Genomic DNA, 14194 nt, shown 5'->3' with positions numbered 1-14194 from the left:
TGAGCTAAGTCAAAATACAAAATAATCTAGGAAATCGTGTTAAAAGTTTCAGACTGTATAAGTTCGCCTGTAAAAGTAATTTTAATGTTTGAGCATCATTAAAGGAAATGTAGCTCTTGATACTACGGTAAAATATAACGGCAAATTTGATTGCGGTTGCATAACGTTGATAATACTCAAAATTACTCAGTAACACCACCAAAAGCTGGGAATAAAACAGCTTAGTCCGAGCGTCAACAGTTTTATAATATTTTATTAAATAATGAAACAAGAAAACATTCATTTATGGGGTATTGACGAATAAAAGTTTGCTGCCTCAGGTCCACAAAACTGGGCTAGATGCTGTAAATCTTGGAATTTCTCTTTGGAAATCTGTATTAAATCTGAAATTTTTCGTAAATATAGAGTAATATTTAGCGTAACATTATACTAAACATACCTCTATAGCAACACTCCGGAAGCTCAAATTCGTTGTTATTTAGCTTTGTTTTTCGAGACTTGGGGCTGGTAATAACAAAATTTTCCCATGCACCGTTATATGAAGTGCGGTAATATAGTAGATGTGGATGCTCTTTTTCCACCTTTATTTCCTTAATAGGACGGGACAGAATGGGGCATTTCTTTTTGTATATTGTATCGAAATGCTTCGTCCACCCTCGAAAATAATCCTGTGTAACATCCAAAGCGATAAATGGGTTTGGTTTGGATCTAGCATTTTCAAAAGCTGCAATCCATTCCTTAGGATGTTCTACTTTGGTTTTTTGATTTACCAAGCCGAAATTCTTGTCGCATTCCAAATATGAATGTCCCCGAATTGGAAATATAACTTTAATAAAGTCTAGCCGTTTTTCTATGTTAACCAGATGATGCAGGAAACGAAAAATTGTAAAATTTTTATTCTGACCCGGACACGAATCGCAGAATAAGTATAAGGACTTAACTTTCTCGTCGAGGAAGTTGTACATAAAGTGGTGAATTAACGAAGCGACATCGTCACTACCTTTTTTTCCCACAAACTCAGGATAAACATAAAACACGCTTTGAGAATTTCCTAAAATGTGTATGTGTATGACTTTTTGGATTCTAATTTAGAAGCTTTTTTCCGAATGTAAATCTGTTCTGCTTGGCTTTTGTGAACAGTATTTTCCAGCTCAATCTTCTCAATTAATCTTTCTATCTTTTTCGTTTCATTGTCTCGTTTATTTAGTTTCTCAGCGAGGAGTACCCTTTTCTTCGCCATAAATTGATCGCAAGTACTGCATGTATCTGTTCTTGGATATCCAAACGAGATGTTAAAATCCCTTTCTAGAACTGTTCTGTAAGTTTCATACGATATCTTTACTTGTGGTTGCACTTCCTCAAATAATTTATGCATTTTTTTCATATTCAAGTCTTCAGATAGGTAAATTTTTGAAGAATCCCGTAAGCCATAGTGAGATGATCTATTCGGAAAGCTTTTTATGTGATCGTGAATGATATTTAGAACTTCCGGACTTAATTTTCTTGGACGTGTGTTATGCTTACCTCTTTTATTCTTTGGAGCTATGCCAGTCATTTTTAAACTACGAACGAGATGTTCGATTTTTGACTTAGTAATTCCGTGAATTGACATAAAAGCCGTCCTGCAAACAGATACTTCTTCAATACGATCATTTATTTTTGCACGAATTCTGTAGAAAAATGTAGCATCACGAAGTTTCGCGGATTCTTCAGGTTGACGTGGTCGTCGAGTTGCTACTGGTACGAAGGAAATTAAACCGCACAAATATAAATTCTGTTCATCTTCTGTTAGTAGCAAGTTAAATTGGCGTAGAATTTCTTTACGTACTTGTTCCTTCAAGGTTTCGAAACACTTTTTACGACATTTACAGTCCGGACCCATTTCGTGGCTTTGTAGCCTAAGTTTTTTGGAACTTCGTGTAGCCGTCCAAACTTTTTCCGTTTTTTGGTACTCTGACCATTCGTTGATTCTTTAGTTTCGTCTTGCATTATTTGCACAACACCACACAACACTTTACTGACAGAAACCAACAGAAACAAACTGCGACTCACACTAGGAATTCGAAGCTTCTTTGATATTATTGTTAGCGCAAAAAAGCCAATTTTCATCAACTCCCCTGAGTTAGCAAAAACAGGTAGTTGACGCTGCGACTTAGCCTGTATATTCCCTCTTCACCAAATTTAAGTTCTGTGTTTTCTCTTGACCTAACCGTCTTTTTCCCTTTTTATGAACATTGACGAAAAGGTTCGCTTTAATTTTACCAGACTGTGTTGTTAACACGATTTCAACAAAAATTGACTTAGCCTGTTTATTCCCTGTACCCTTCATATGTAAGTCAAAATTTTGTATGCTAAACAGAATGTTGAAGCTCTACAGCCAGGAGATAATCAGCAACGGTTAGCATTTTGTGAATGGTTATTGCAGCAACATGCCCAAAATAATGACTTCATTTCAAATGTTCTCTGGGCAGATGAATCATGTTTTACACGAGATGCTATAAATAATTCCCATAATGAACATATCTGGGCATTACAAAATCCGCATGCGATTAGACCAAGGAAATTTCAACATCGTTTCAGCATCAACGTTTGGGGTCGAATATTTAACAACAATTTACTATGTTTGCATATACTTGATAGACGTTTGAACGCTGTAAATTACAGATTCCTTTTGAACAATACACATTTTGATTTACTTGAAGATATACCTCTTAATGTAATTCAAAATATGTGGTACCAGCACGATGGTGCCCCACCTCATCTCGAAATAAGAAATCAAGCAGACATTTTAATTCGACTGAAGAACTCTTTATTTCTTCTCTGTGAAACATGTATTCTAGGTTATTTTGAACAATATTTGTAATATTTATGTGTTTGCAGTTAATTATGATATAAAAATTAAAACTTTAAAGTGTTATAATTTCGTAAATAATTGAACTGGGACATATGTTCATTAACATTTTTTTTGGTAATTGGATTAGTTATCATATGTCAAAGTTTGATGGTGAGCTAATAAATCAACCTGTATAAGGTGTTTCTATACTTTTGTTCTACTCTGTGTAATCTTTAAAGTTAAAAATGATTAATAGTTTTGCAAAAAGTCCATCTTTTTAAGCATGTTCGAAGTTAGATTAGAGAAATAAGATACTTGTAATTTCGAAAAGAAATTAAACTTGGTATTTCAACGTTAATAAAAAAGTGAGTTAAAGTTGGTGAACGCGGCACCTAATAGAAGCCCCTAAGTTAACGCGATCGAACATCATCGATATTCGATTAAGGTCCGTGATCGACAAAAACACTCATTACGGCATCGTCTTCACAGAGTAGTCGCGCAGACTGTTTAGCCGAACAATTAATCACCCAGCCAGCGTTCGAGCTAGCCTAATCAAAGGGGAAGTCGCGCCGCCAAAGATTGCTTATCGAAGCCAAAGACGCCGATCCCGGGAAGAGACCCCAACAGGAACCCAGCATCAGGTCTGAAACGCGTATATATTCTCGCCGTGTGTGCACATTACGCCTAGATTGGCAAGCGAAGCGCACCGGTAAGCGCTCGGCAAAGGAAGCCGGAAGGTAGTTCCGGGCGTCCCCGCGACCCGACGGAGGCGGCGCCACCACCAGCTTCGCGTCTACTAATACGCCGCGTGACAGGTTATGAGATTGTCGCGATATGTCACTCTCGAATTTCTCAATCAGGTTCTTGTCACCTGCAGTTCAATCACGAAACATGCGTTTTTGTTACGTTCGTATTTGAAGTTGTAGGTTTGAAAATTATTTTTTTTTACACGTATGTAGAACCGTCATTTCTATTGCGCATGTCAGAGACTGCGTATTCTAGCATAAAAGAAACATCAAAGAACGTTACTTTCACAAGCTCATTTTGGAATAATTACCAAATCTGATCAAAGTAAACGGGCGAACACTAATAGAGTTCACCATAAATCCTTCTACGAGGTGAATATAAGACACGCTAGAAGTTTCGAGCACATGTCAACGAATGGGGCTATAAAGAAGAAGCTACAAATCCTCTGTCTCCGAAATTTCGTGAGGTTATTTTCGTTCGAAACGGAGTTTAATTAATTCCCGTTTCGGTGGGTGAACGAAAAGTTGATGGTGCTTTAGTCGCGAGAAAATCGATCCGAAACGACCTAACTAACGCGGGAACGGAGTGACCGTTGTTGCATTACCATTCCAAAAATAGCCGGTTTCCCGGCCTGAGGAATCGGAACAATTTTCTTAGCAAATGCCCCATAAAAATTTATGTTTTTCCGATTCTAGAACCGGGCGCGAACTTGCTCGGGGAAAAACTCTGCAGGCGCAAAAATTTATTTTGTCGAGTGCCGGGCCGTTATTAAATTTCCCTCCTCCCTATACGTATAGTAGGGTGGGGATTTAGGCACGGGTCATTTCACCGAGGAATCGTTCCCATAAATAGTTGAATAAAAGCGACAAGACCGGTCATTATGCTCGCCCTAATTGAGATATATGGACCCGCCGCATTTTTCGCTTGGCTCGACAATTTTAACAAATTTTTATTGCGTTGGGATCCCCCACGCCAAGCTTTGCATTTAATGCCAACCAAAATTACGACACGCTTCACATTTTTTTACAAAAATTTACATTCTGTAATGTTAAATCTGACGTGTACACATTTTATTTTAATATAAACTTTTAAAATTTATTCAATTATAATTCACGTAACATTATCAACCAATACAAATACAGTGAAAGCTCGATATAACGGATTTATACGAAGAATAGAGTGTTCATTATAGCCAAAATTTTTGATTTGCACATTAAACTATTTGAATGAATAATTTTAATGCATACAAATTCGAACTGCTATCCACACCGTTGTGTTCTTTATTAGTTAGTTTTATTTTTAATAACTAAAACTAGAACTAACGCTACATCTAGAACTAGAAACATTCGAGTTTAGCCGTTTTAAGAGATGCACGGCTGAACCAGAAAGTTTATAATTCTAAGTCTAGTGTTAGTTCTACTTTTAGTTCAATAAAAATACAGAACAATGTAGTGCTGAATAACAATTACAACTAAAACTCATGAAAAAAGATCACGATAAGTCTAAACAACGTAGCTAAACGATAGCTGTTATTGGACATTAGACTTAATATTGCCCAAGCATATTTGCAGGAAGAGTCTGTTCTAATCCAAAAATATTGGTAGACCATGTCTACAAGGAAAACCTCAATAGGGAATTTTACTTACGAAGAATTTCTGCAGAAAGCAAACAAAATGCGCAATGTACAAAGCGAATCTAAGAAAATCTAAGAAAGTTATTCAATCTAACGCTGAATGACAACTAAATCAAGAACTAACACTAGACCTACAACTAAAACATTTAGGTTTAGCCTTCTTAAGATATGTATGGCTAAACCTGAATGTTTCTAGTTCTTGGTCTAGTGTTAGTTCTACTTTTAGTTCAAGAAAAACATACAACAATCTAGCAGTAAATAACAACTAAAACTAGAAACATGCGGATTTAGCCGTTTTAAAAGAAGCATGGTTGAACCCGAATGTTTCTAGTCCTAGGTATGGTGTTAGTTCTAATAGTAATGCAAATATTAATTCTAGCTTTTGGACCTAACGCTAGCACTATTACGAAAACTAGGTGGAATTGGTAGCCTTACCAGTCACTGCTTGCATGTACACTCAAAGAAATTTTGTTCGTAAAATTAATAAACGACGTTTATTGACGCTAATTTTATTGTCGCAATGTAATTTTCATCAATGCAATGGAAAATGCATAAACGTCTTTTAGTGACTTGATAACGCGTTTATTATACTACGAAATCCAATTTATTGAAGTTGAGACTGAATAATTGAATTTATTATTATAACTCCAGCTAGTGATGCAGCAACTTTGCGGGCTCTTCACGGATATTTTGTGCCCACTCAAAAACTGGTGCAGGTTATGAATGGAAAGAAAGTCACGACAAAGTTTACTATTAAAGATTCACAAAAATCGTTCTTGTGCCCAACAATTAGAAGATTATTTGCAAAATTCTAAACAATCAATACAAATTGGTGGCATCATATGTTTTTTCTTATCCAAAAGTCCACATCTTAAACAATCACTTTTTGGAGAAACTTCAATCATAAATTATTTGTTTATATTGTTTCTTTTTACTACTTAGAATGTTTATTTTTAGTTACGTTACTTTCGAATAAAGAAGCTTTATTATTAGTACCTTTATTTCTAATTAAAAAATATTACAACAAAGTTACTGCTTTAGAAAATCCAGTGAGAATTTTAGCGTCATTTTAACGCATACTTATTGTCTTCACAATAAACTATTTTATTGTACCAACGTACAATTATTCATATATTTTTTAAATAAAGTTCGTTGCCTCAATGAACATTGATACTACAAAGTAGCTTTGTTACAATAATCCTGTATGCAGTTGGAATGTATGATATTAGTGGTTCAATAAAGTTTGTTTAAGAAACTCAATGTAATTTGTGTATGTAGTTTCATGTGAGGTTGGTTAAACCACAGGTGGTATAACCAAAGCACTTAGGCCCCAACGGTCCCTTTGTACATCCTCACGGTTTACTTCGGCCATGTGTAGGTCTATTTGGAGGAGTGAAAGATGTTCGAAGATGGCATCCGATCAGGCTGATACCGCTTCTCGCCTCGCCTTCAGCCGGGCTGGTACTCCAACGCCCAGCAATTTGAAGACGACCCCCAAGCCGGGCTGGTACTCCAACGCCCAGAAACTTGGGTGCATGGCTGAGTACCGCTCAAAGAGCGCAGACGCAATGTAATTCAATGTAATTTATTCAAAGATATAACAAACTTTACGTTGGTTAATGAACCAGTACATTATTTAATTCATTGCATCAATGATTTGTCCATCGGACTGATTTTGATGTCTATGTTCATTGCTATAACGAAAAATTTTATTGTATTTACACTTTTTCTTTGGGAGTAGAATAGTTTGCTTTCTGCGGGGGGTGGAGGAAGCGTTCCATGGAGTGTCTGCCTCCTCGTGGCACCGCTGGATGTGTGGCTTCCACTACTTCTATGGCGTAAGGAAAATGACTAACTAAATGGCATTCCAACGGCCCTGTCCAAGCTGTCGTGTCGTAGTTAAGGACTTGTACGGAAGGGTAACGGCGCCAGTTGCTGTTTACAGCTTCTGTTATACCATACCATGTACTGGATTCCAGTACGGGAGCTCTTGGCTTAACCATCCGGATCGAGAGGAGCAACCTCATTAAAAACCCCAAAGTCAAGATTGAACAGCTTATGCCGAGGTTTATGTTCCGCGTTGGCCAACAGGGAAATACTTGGTTCCTAATACGCTTATTAGGAACCAAGCTCTAGATACCTGGGGACCTCGAGTTTCAACAAATCTCTACCGTGGTGGACCTTCTTTTTCTAGCTACTCGTGGGACTTATATGAATCAAAGTAACAAAACTGAAAAAGATGTTAATAAAACTACGAGCGTATCATAGCAGAAATCGGCTTCAACAGGTGGTAGCGCAGAAAATCTTACAATGTCCCCCAGTTCCTCTACTGTAAGCAGTGTCTCAACAACAGACACCATAAAGTTCAAAATATACAACTCGACGCTGAAGAACAACTGAAATGATTAGAAATTTAAATTGTGTATTGAAAGATAAATGAATTAAAAATGGGTTGTATTCCCAATATATTTAATTTTGTTTAAACAACATTCTAATTAAAGCGATAATTTATAAATAAAAAAAAATTTTCATTTTATACTTCAATTTTGTTCGTTGGTACATTTGGTTTTCTGTTGATGGTTATTGGAGTTCCAAATTGGAATGAGTAAGTTTATTCGTACCAATATTGGCGAAGCAATTCGACGATATTTCACCGGTTGAACCTTTGATCAAGAAATTCTTGCCTAGACATAAAAACAATAATGCGAGACCGGGGTCTGGTTTCGTGGACCGCAGCGGTTGGCGGAATTTTCATATGGGTTTCTCCTGCGGACCCGGCAGCCATCGTGGTGCCCTAAAAACCTGGAGCTTTGTCGAGCTTAATTGACCGCAGCTGCTCGTAAAGTGCGAACCGTTTTGCTTTGCCGAAACGCGGCGCCGTAATTGCACCCGCATTTAGCCGGGCGTCGATTTTTTTCCGACGCCGGATCGCGCTCCAAGCGTCGACTTTTAAAGTTTCATTCGCGGTTTTAATTATATTTTAATATCAAATATCCCGGGCGTGAGTTGCCGCGTACTTTTCGGTCGATTCTATTTTCTTTTTTTTTTTTAGGTTTTGTTGTATCATTTAGAGAGAACTCGTTCTGTAAACAATACACTGATTTAATTTTATTTTCGTTTCAACGATTTGTTGTTGAATTTGTAATCAAATTAATTAGTAATAAAAGTAATGTGTGGACAATTTTATTTGACGAAATTTACGTCCCGGGTAATTCTATAAATTAAAACACTAAAACACACAAATTTATAAAGGTACTGGTGGATTTATTTACTTACCATCAAATTACGCATGTTACATGATTATTTTATTACTACGGAGAATCGACTTATTCCCATATCTACGGATCATAACCATAAAACTTTTATTTGTTGTGATCCACTTTGTTCTCGAGCATTTTTCGCCGATATAAAACCAGTAAAAACTTATCTCATCCATTAATCGTGTTTGTGAACTCGCAATACTTTAAACGTCGAAAACATTCGTGTCAATTGTTCTCAATTACATCGTAATTTTGTTGTATTTACATTCTTATGACGCCAACTGACAACAACGCGATCAAGCCATTTATATTTCCTGTTTAACCTGACAGTTAATTTTCAATTTTTAAGTAAAATATAATAAAATTATTGTTGTAATTTATTCAACAAACAATTTTTGGGGTAATGTAATAAAACCAATATTTCGTTTTGTGCAATTACCCGTTAATTTCACGTTTTATAGGGTAACGTCCGTTATTTTATTAACCTATGACCCACTTCATGCATTCAGGGAAATTCTGCAACGAGACGTAGATAATTAAAAGTGTTGGCGGAGTTTGAAATAAAAATAAATAATACACAAATATTTAAAATAGACAAACATTTAAAAATCTAATAAAGTATTTAATAGTTTTTTAAAAGCGTTTCTAATTTCAAAACTTCATAAATTATACACTGCCTCGTAAACAGTATTTCATATTCACGCTTTCTATTTATTTTTATCTTTGTTTCTCTTCATATAGTAATATGATATCTAAGCTTTTAAAGTATTATTATAACTGAAAATATTTGTTATTTTATTAAGAATTGTTGTTTAAATAACATATTTTCTAAAAAACACTAAAAAGCAAGTCAAGGCGTTCGTTGTAATCTTTGAAGTAGATCGATTCCACGATCTTAACTGTTTGGCAATTGCTAAATCGAATAGAAGTTTAAAACTATCTTAAAATACGTCTCATCGAATACGAATCATCATATCAGCAGTGTTCTTGGGAGCACAATCCGTGTAGCTCACATTTCTGTTACTTGTAGATATCTTTTCAACAAGTTTATATCAAGTACACTCAGTTGACAGAAGCAATTCCATTTAAGTGGTTTTTGAATCCTCTTCCTTTCTTAATGTGAAGGCCAAGTCAACATTTGAAGCATCATAGCACTTCGCGTTGAATACAACTTCCAACACATCTAATGTTCAGAATTGATTTTCATAGAAACGAGAGTTCCAAAATCCATTTGGATCGTTTTCATTGAGGCGCTTGTTGTGCGAGCAGTAACCTCACCTTGCTGGAATTAGAAACAGTAAGAACATCAATCATAAACACACTTAAAGATTGTGAATGATCTTAAATGCCACGATCTCAACTATTTGGCAATTGCTATGTCGAATAGAAGTTTAAGACTATCTTAAAATGGGCATAGTCCGTGCAGCTCACATTTCTGTTACTTGTATACTTGTAGATATATTTCAACAAGTTTATATCAAGTACACTCAGTTGACAGAAACAATTCCATTTAAGTGGTTTTTGAATCCTCTTCCTTTCCTAATATGAAAATGAAGCCAACATTTCTAGCACTTCGCGTTGAATACAACTTCCAACACTTCTAATGTTCAGAGTTTATTTTCATAGAAACGAGAGTGAGGAGAACCTTGAAGGTTGAGGAGGATATTCATTTTCTCTAAAGCTCTTAAATCTTCTATAGAAAGGTCATCATGGCATTTTAGTAACTCATTTGTGTCATCAACTTCTACATTTAAGCCAAGAGCTGCACCTATCATCACAATTTTTTTCCAATTTCTTAAGCTTCATCTACCGCTGCATTATTTTTATAAATAATTTCAGGCATCATGTTTTTCGATGCCGATGTTAGTACCTTTATGGATAGATTATCCCATGATTTTACAATTAATTTAACACATTCCAAGATATTAAATTTTGTATTCCAAAATCCTTTAAAGGTCATAGAATCATCACCGATCGACGAATTTTTTTAAATTGCCAATTACTTTCTGATCCATCGGTTGTAGAATTGAGGTTGTGTTGGAGGAAGAAATGTTACAGCAATCCAATCAAATTCTGTATCAAGAGTAAGAGTTAAATTAGGATCATCATGACCAGGGGCGTTATCCAATAATAATGGAGCTTTAAGTGGAAGTTTATTTTTTATGAGATAATTCTTTACCATAGGACCAAAGGTGTTGTTTGTCCATTGGCTGAAGAGGTAACGGGTAACCCTAGCTTTCTTATTAAATTGCCAGTAAACTCCCAAACTCTTTTTATTTCCTTTTTTGTTTTAAATACTCTAGAATTGGCAGAGTGATAAACAAACATAGGTTTTAATTTCATATCTCCAGAAGAATGGTGCGACGTTTCCTGTGTGACATATATTCTGTTCAGTAACTTTTTCCAGAACACTCCGATTTCATCGCAATTAAAAATTTGTTCCACCTATTTTTAAATCGATCAAACGAACCCTTACTAGCTTTAAAGTCATTAAAACGCATATTTTCTATATTTTCCATACCACTTTTTAAATCATTAAAAATGTTCAGTGATTTTTCACAAATAAATGCAACAAATAGGAACTCCCCTCTCATCTCTTTGTCTTTAATATAAATCAGTAGTAATTTTCCATTTCGTAAATCAAATCAAAGAATCCCGTTTTAATTAATTGTAATTACCATTACTTCAATACTAATTTGAAAAACACTTAATAGTTGAAAACTTATGAACGTAACAAGCAGCTGTTGACTACGAAATTCACTTAAGTACATATGATTAGATGATACTCAAAAATGTATATTTCGCAATACATATTACGCATTCTCGGAATACTCGTCGAGATACCTTCGATTTTAAACGTCTCGTAAGTCAAAATGCTCGTTATTTAGAGCTCTCGTAAGTCGGGGATCTACTGTACTTGTATACTTGTATATTACTTTATTGACATTAATGGGTGATTCATGATGATGAGGTCCAAATTTATGTAATCGACTATTTGTTACGGATGTAATAACCTTCTTTCGGAATCTAATTCCGCATGCAGTGGTGCTTTGATCAAAGTCACACCAAACAGTGATTATCTTAAATCGATTCATTCGAGTCATCTTAAACTTAGTTCCCTGAGATGAAAGTTACAAAATCTGCTAGGGGTACAAATCTAAAATGGAAAACAGAAAACATAGAAGAATTAAAAAATAAATTAGACGCCTTGCGCATAGCAATTGAAGTCACGAAAGATAGTCGTTTAAAAGAACTATACAAAATATTAAAAAAGGAGTACATGAAAAAAATAAATCAAGCAGAGATGAATACTTATGGAAAGTATGTAAACCAGTGTGATAACAAAATTTTGGCGGCCTGGAAACTTGTCAAACAAGAAATTGGAAAATCCAGGAAAACACCAGCAGAAGATTCAGCATTAAATGTCGAAGTCTTAAACCATTTCTTCTCTCAAATCGACCAGCTGTGTTGATGCAATCAGTTTGGTCAACTCGGTAAGTTCGGCGGTGGAGTCACAAGGTGAAGTAAGAGAGCTACAGATCAGAAATACAATAAAAAGTCTAAAAGTAAAAAATTCCAAAGATATATACGACCTGTCCACAAAGCTAATAAAAGAAGTTGAATCAATTATTAGCAAATACCTATGTTTTGTCATAAACAAATGTCTAGAGGAGGGAGTCTTTCCGAAAGAGCTCAAACTGGCGAAGATAACACCTATATATAAGAAAGGTGACAAAGATATATGCAATAACTATAGACCAATATCTATTTTACCAACCATATCAAAAATATTTGATACTATAGAAAATAAAAACATAGTAGACTATCTCAACGATAACAAATTGCTTACAATCTGTCATCATGGGTACCAAAAACAAAGGTCTGCAATAACTGCCCTACTCAGCGTAATGGAAACTATAATCCACTGCTTTGATCAACAAAAGTTCACTCAAATTGCATTCTGCGACCTAACCAAAGCCTTCGATTCGGTGAACCATTCAATATTATTAGGCAAACTACAAAAATATAGATTAAGAGAAAATGCATTGAAGTTTCTAGCATCATATTTGCAAGGAAAAAAACAATGAGTTTTTTGGCGAGGTCAACAATCAACTTAGAAAGAAGTGGCAACGGGAGTACCCCAGGGTTTGATCTCGGAACCGTTACTATTCCTCATATATATTAATGATTTGCCAGAAAGTATCCCAACAGAGTTAATTTGTCTTTATGCGGATGACACATCTTTCGTTACAAGAAGTGGTGACATCAAGAAGCTTGAAAAACAACACATTGACAAAACATTGAAAAGGCAGAGCACTGGTTTTCCATAAACAAATTAAATCTAAATAAAGAAAAAACAAATATACTCACCTTTTACACAAAACAAAATGATAAGGTAACCGATAAAACCATAAAGTTCCTTGGAGTTAACATCTCCGAAATTCTTAAATGGATCGAACACATATCCGACTTAAAAGGACCACTATCAAATGCCTTATATTGTGTGAATACTGTACGTTGCAACCTACCAGTAGAGACACTGCGTAGCGTATACTTTCCATATTTCCACCATTTTTATAACACAAAAAAAGGCAATTCGTATACTAGCTGGACTAAGAAATCATGAGAGCTGCAGAACTCACTTCAAAAAATTAAAAACACACACCTTGCCATGCTGTTTTATACTTACCTGCCATGAGTATATTCACAACAAAAAAGACTCGCTAAACAATGCAAACAATCACTATCACAACACCCGCTACAAGGAAGATATTGTAATTCCGTTTCTCAGAGTGGCAAAATCACAAAAAACTTACCACTACATAGCCGTGAAATTATATAATGCACTACCTCATGAAATGAAAAGTAAGGAAACCAAAGAATTTCGAATTTCCGCGAAGAATATGCTCCTGGAAAAGGAGTTTTTTTCAATCCAAGAATATTGTGATTGTTTATAATTTTAACTGACTCATTTTCTAAATGCAAGTTATTGTAATATCTTTTTTGACGTAATACTATATCGTTTTTGTACTTTATTTAAATAAATATGAATATGAATGTTTTCCTCTAGCACATGTTCAGTTAAACATATCGTGCTTTATAGCGAATATATACTAGAAGATTTCCTGGACACTCTCGATGTTGGTCACTAAAATTATAAAAATTGTGCTTTTTAAGCATAAACTTTATAAGATTTTCAAAAAGATCAATTTAATCAATAAAGAAAAATCGTGAAAGTCATAGAAAGTGAATGCGTTGTAAAAGTTTGTTGAATTACTTAATTTTGTCGACCAAAGCTTTGAATTGATCATAACTACAAAACGTACATGATTGTAGTTAACTCGAAACAATTCTTGTCTTGTCTTATACGTAGAATGGGCACAACCATTCCAATTGTTTTAATATTGGACGCCGGTGGTGCTTTGGATGATATCTCTTTGCTGTTTGTCAATTACTTTAGCGTAGTCTTTATATCAGCAATTACTGCCCAAATTGATGGGGAAGAAATGGTTAATTATGCCAAGTCCAATATTCCTACTAACTTATGGCGGTATGAACCAAATATCCAAAGAACTCCTCAATCTTCGCAATCTTTATAATGCCATGAGGATGTCAAAAAAGAGTTTTCTTAGCTTATAATGAATTTCAGTAACAAATCTCCCAAGGTTGAAGTAACTGATGATGGTGCAATATTGAGTTGCATTGAGGAGCAACGGTTTT

The 14194-nt window shown here is 35.1% G+C and overlaps 1 long non-coding RNA gene across 1 annotated transcript; it reads right to left on the bottom strand.

The window, feature by feature from the left end:
- Positions 1–225: 225 nt before the first annotated feature.
- On the bottom strand, positions 226–1059 carry LOC111414436 (uncharacterized). Its single transcript, XR_002706272.2, has 2 exons — positions 440–1059; positions 226–383 (listed from the first exon to the last, which is right to left on the bottom strand). It is a non-coding gene; the product is annotated as an uncharacterized lncRNA (long non-coding RNA).
- Between the last annotated feature and the right edge of the window lie 13135 nt (positions 1060–14194).

Source organism: Onthophagus taurus, chromosome 11 (assembly GCF_036711975.1).
Source record: "Onthophagus taurus isolate NC chromosome 11, IU_Otau_3.0, whole genome shotgun sequence".
Taxonomy (NCBI): Eukaryota; Metazoa; Arthropoda; class Insecta; order Coleoptera; family Scarabaeidae; genus Onthophagus; species Onthophagus taurus.
This window is presented reverse-complemented; position numbering and strand designations above follow the sequence as displayed.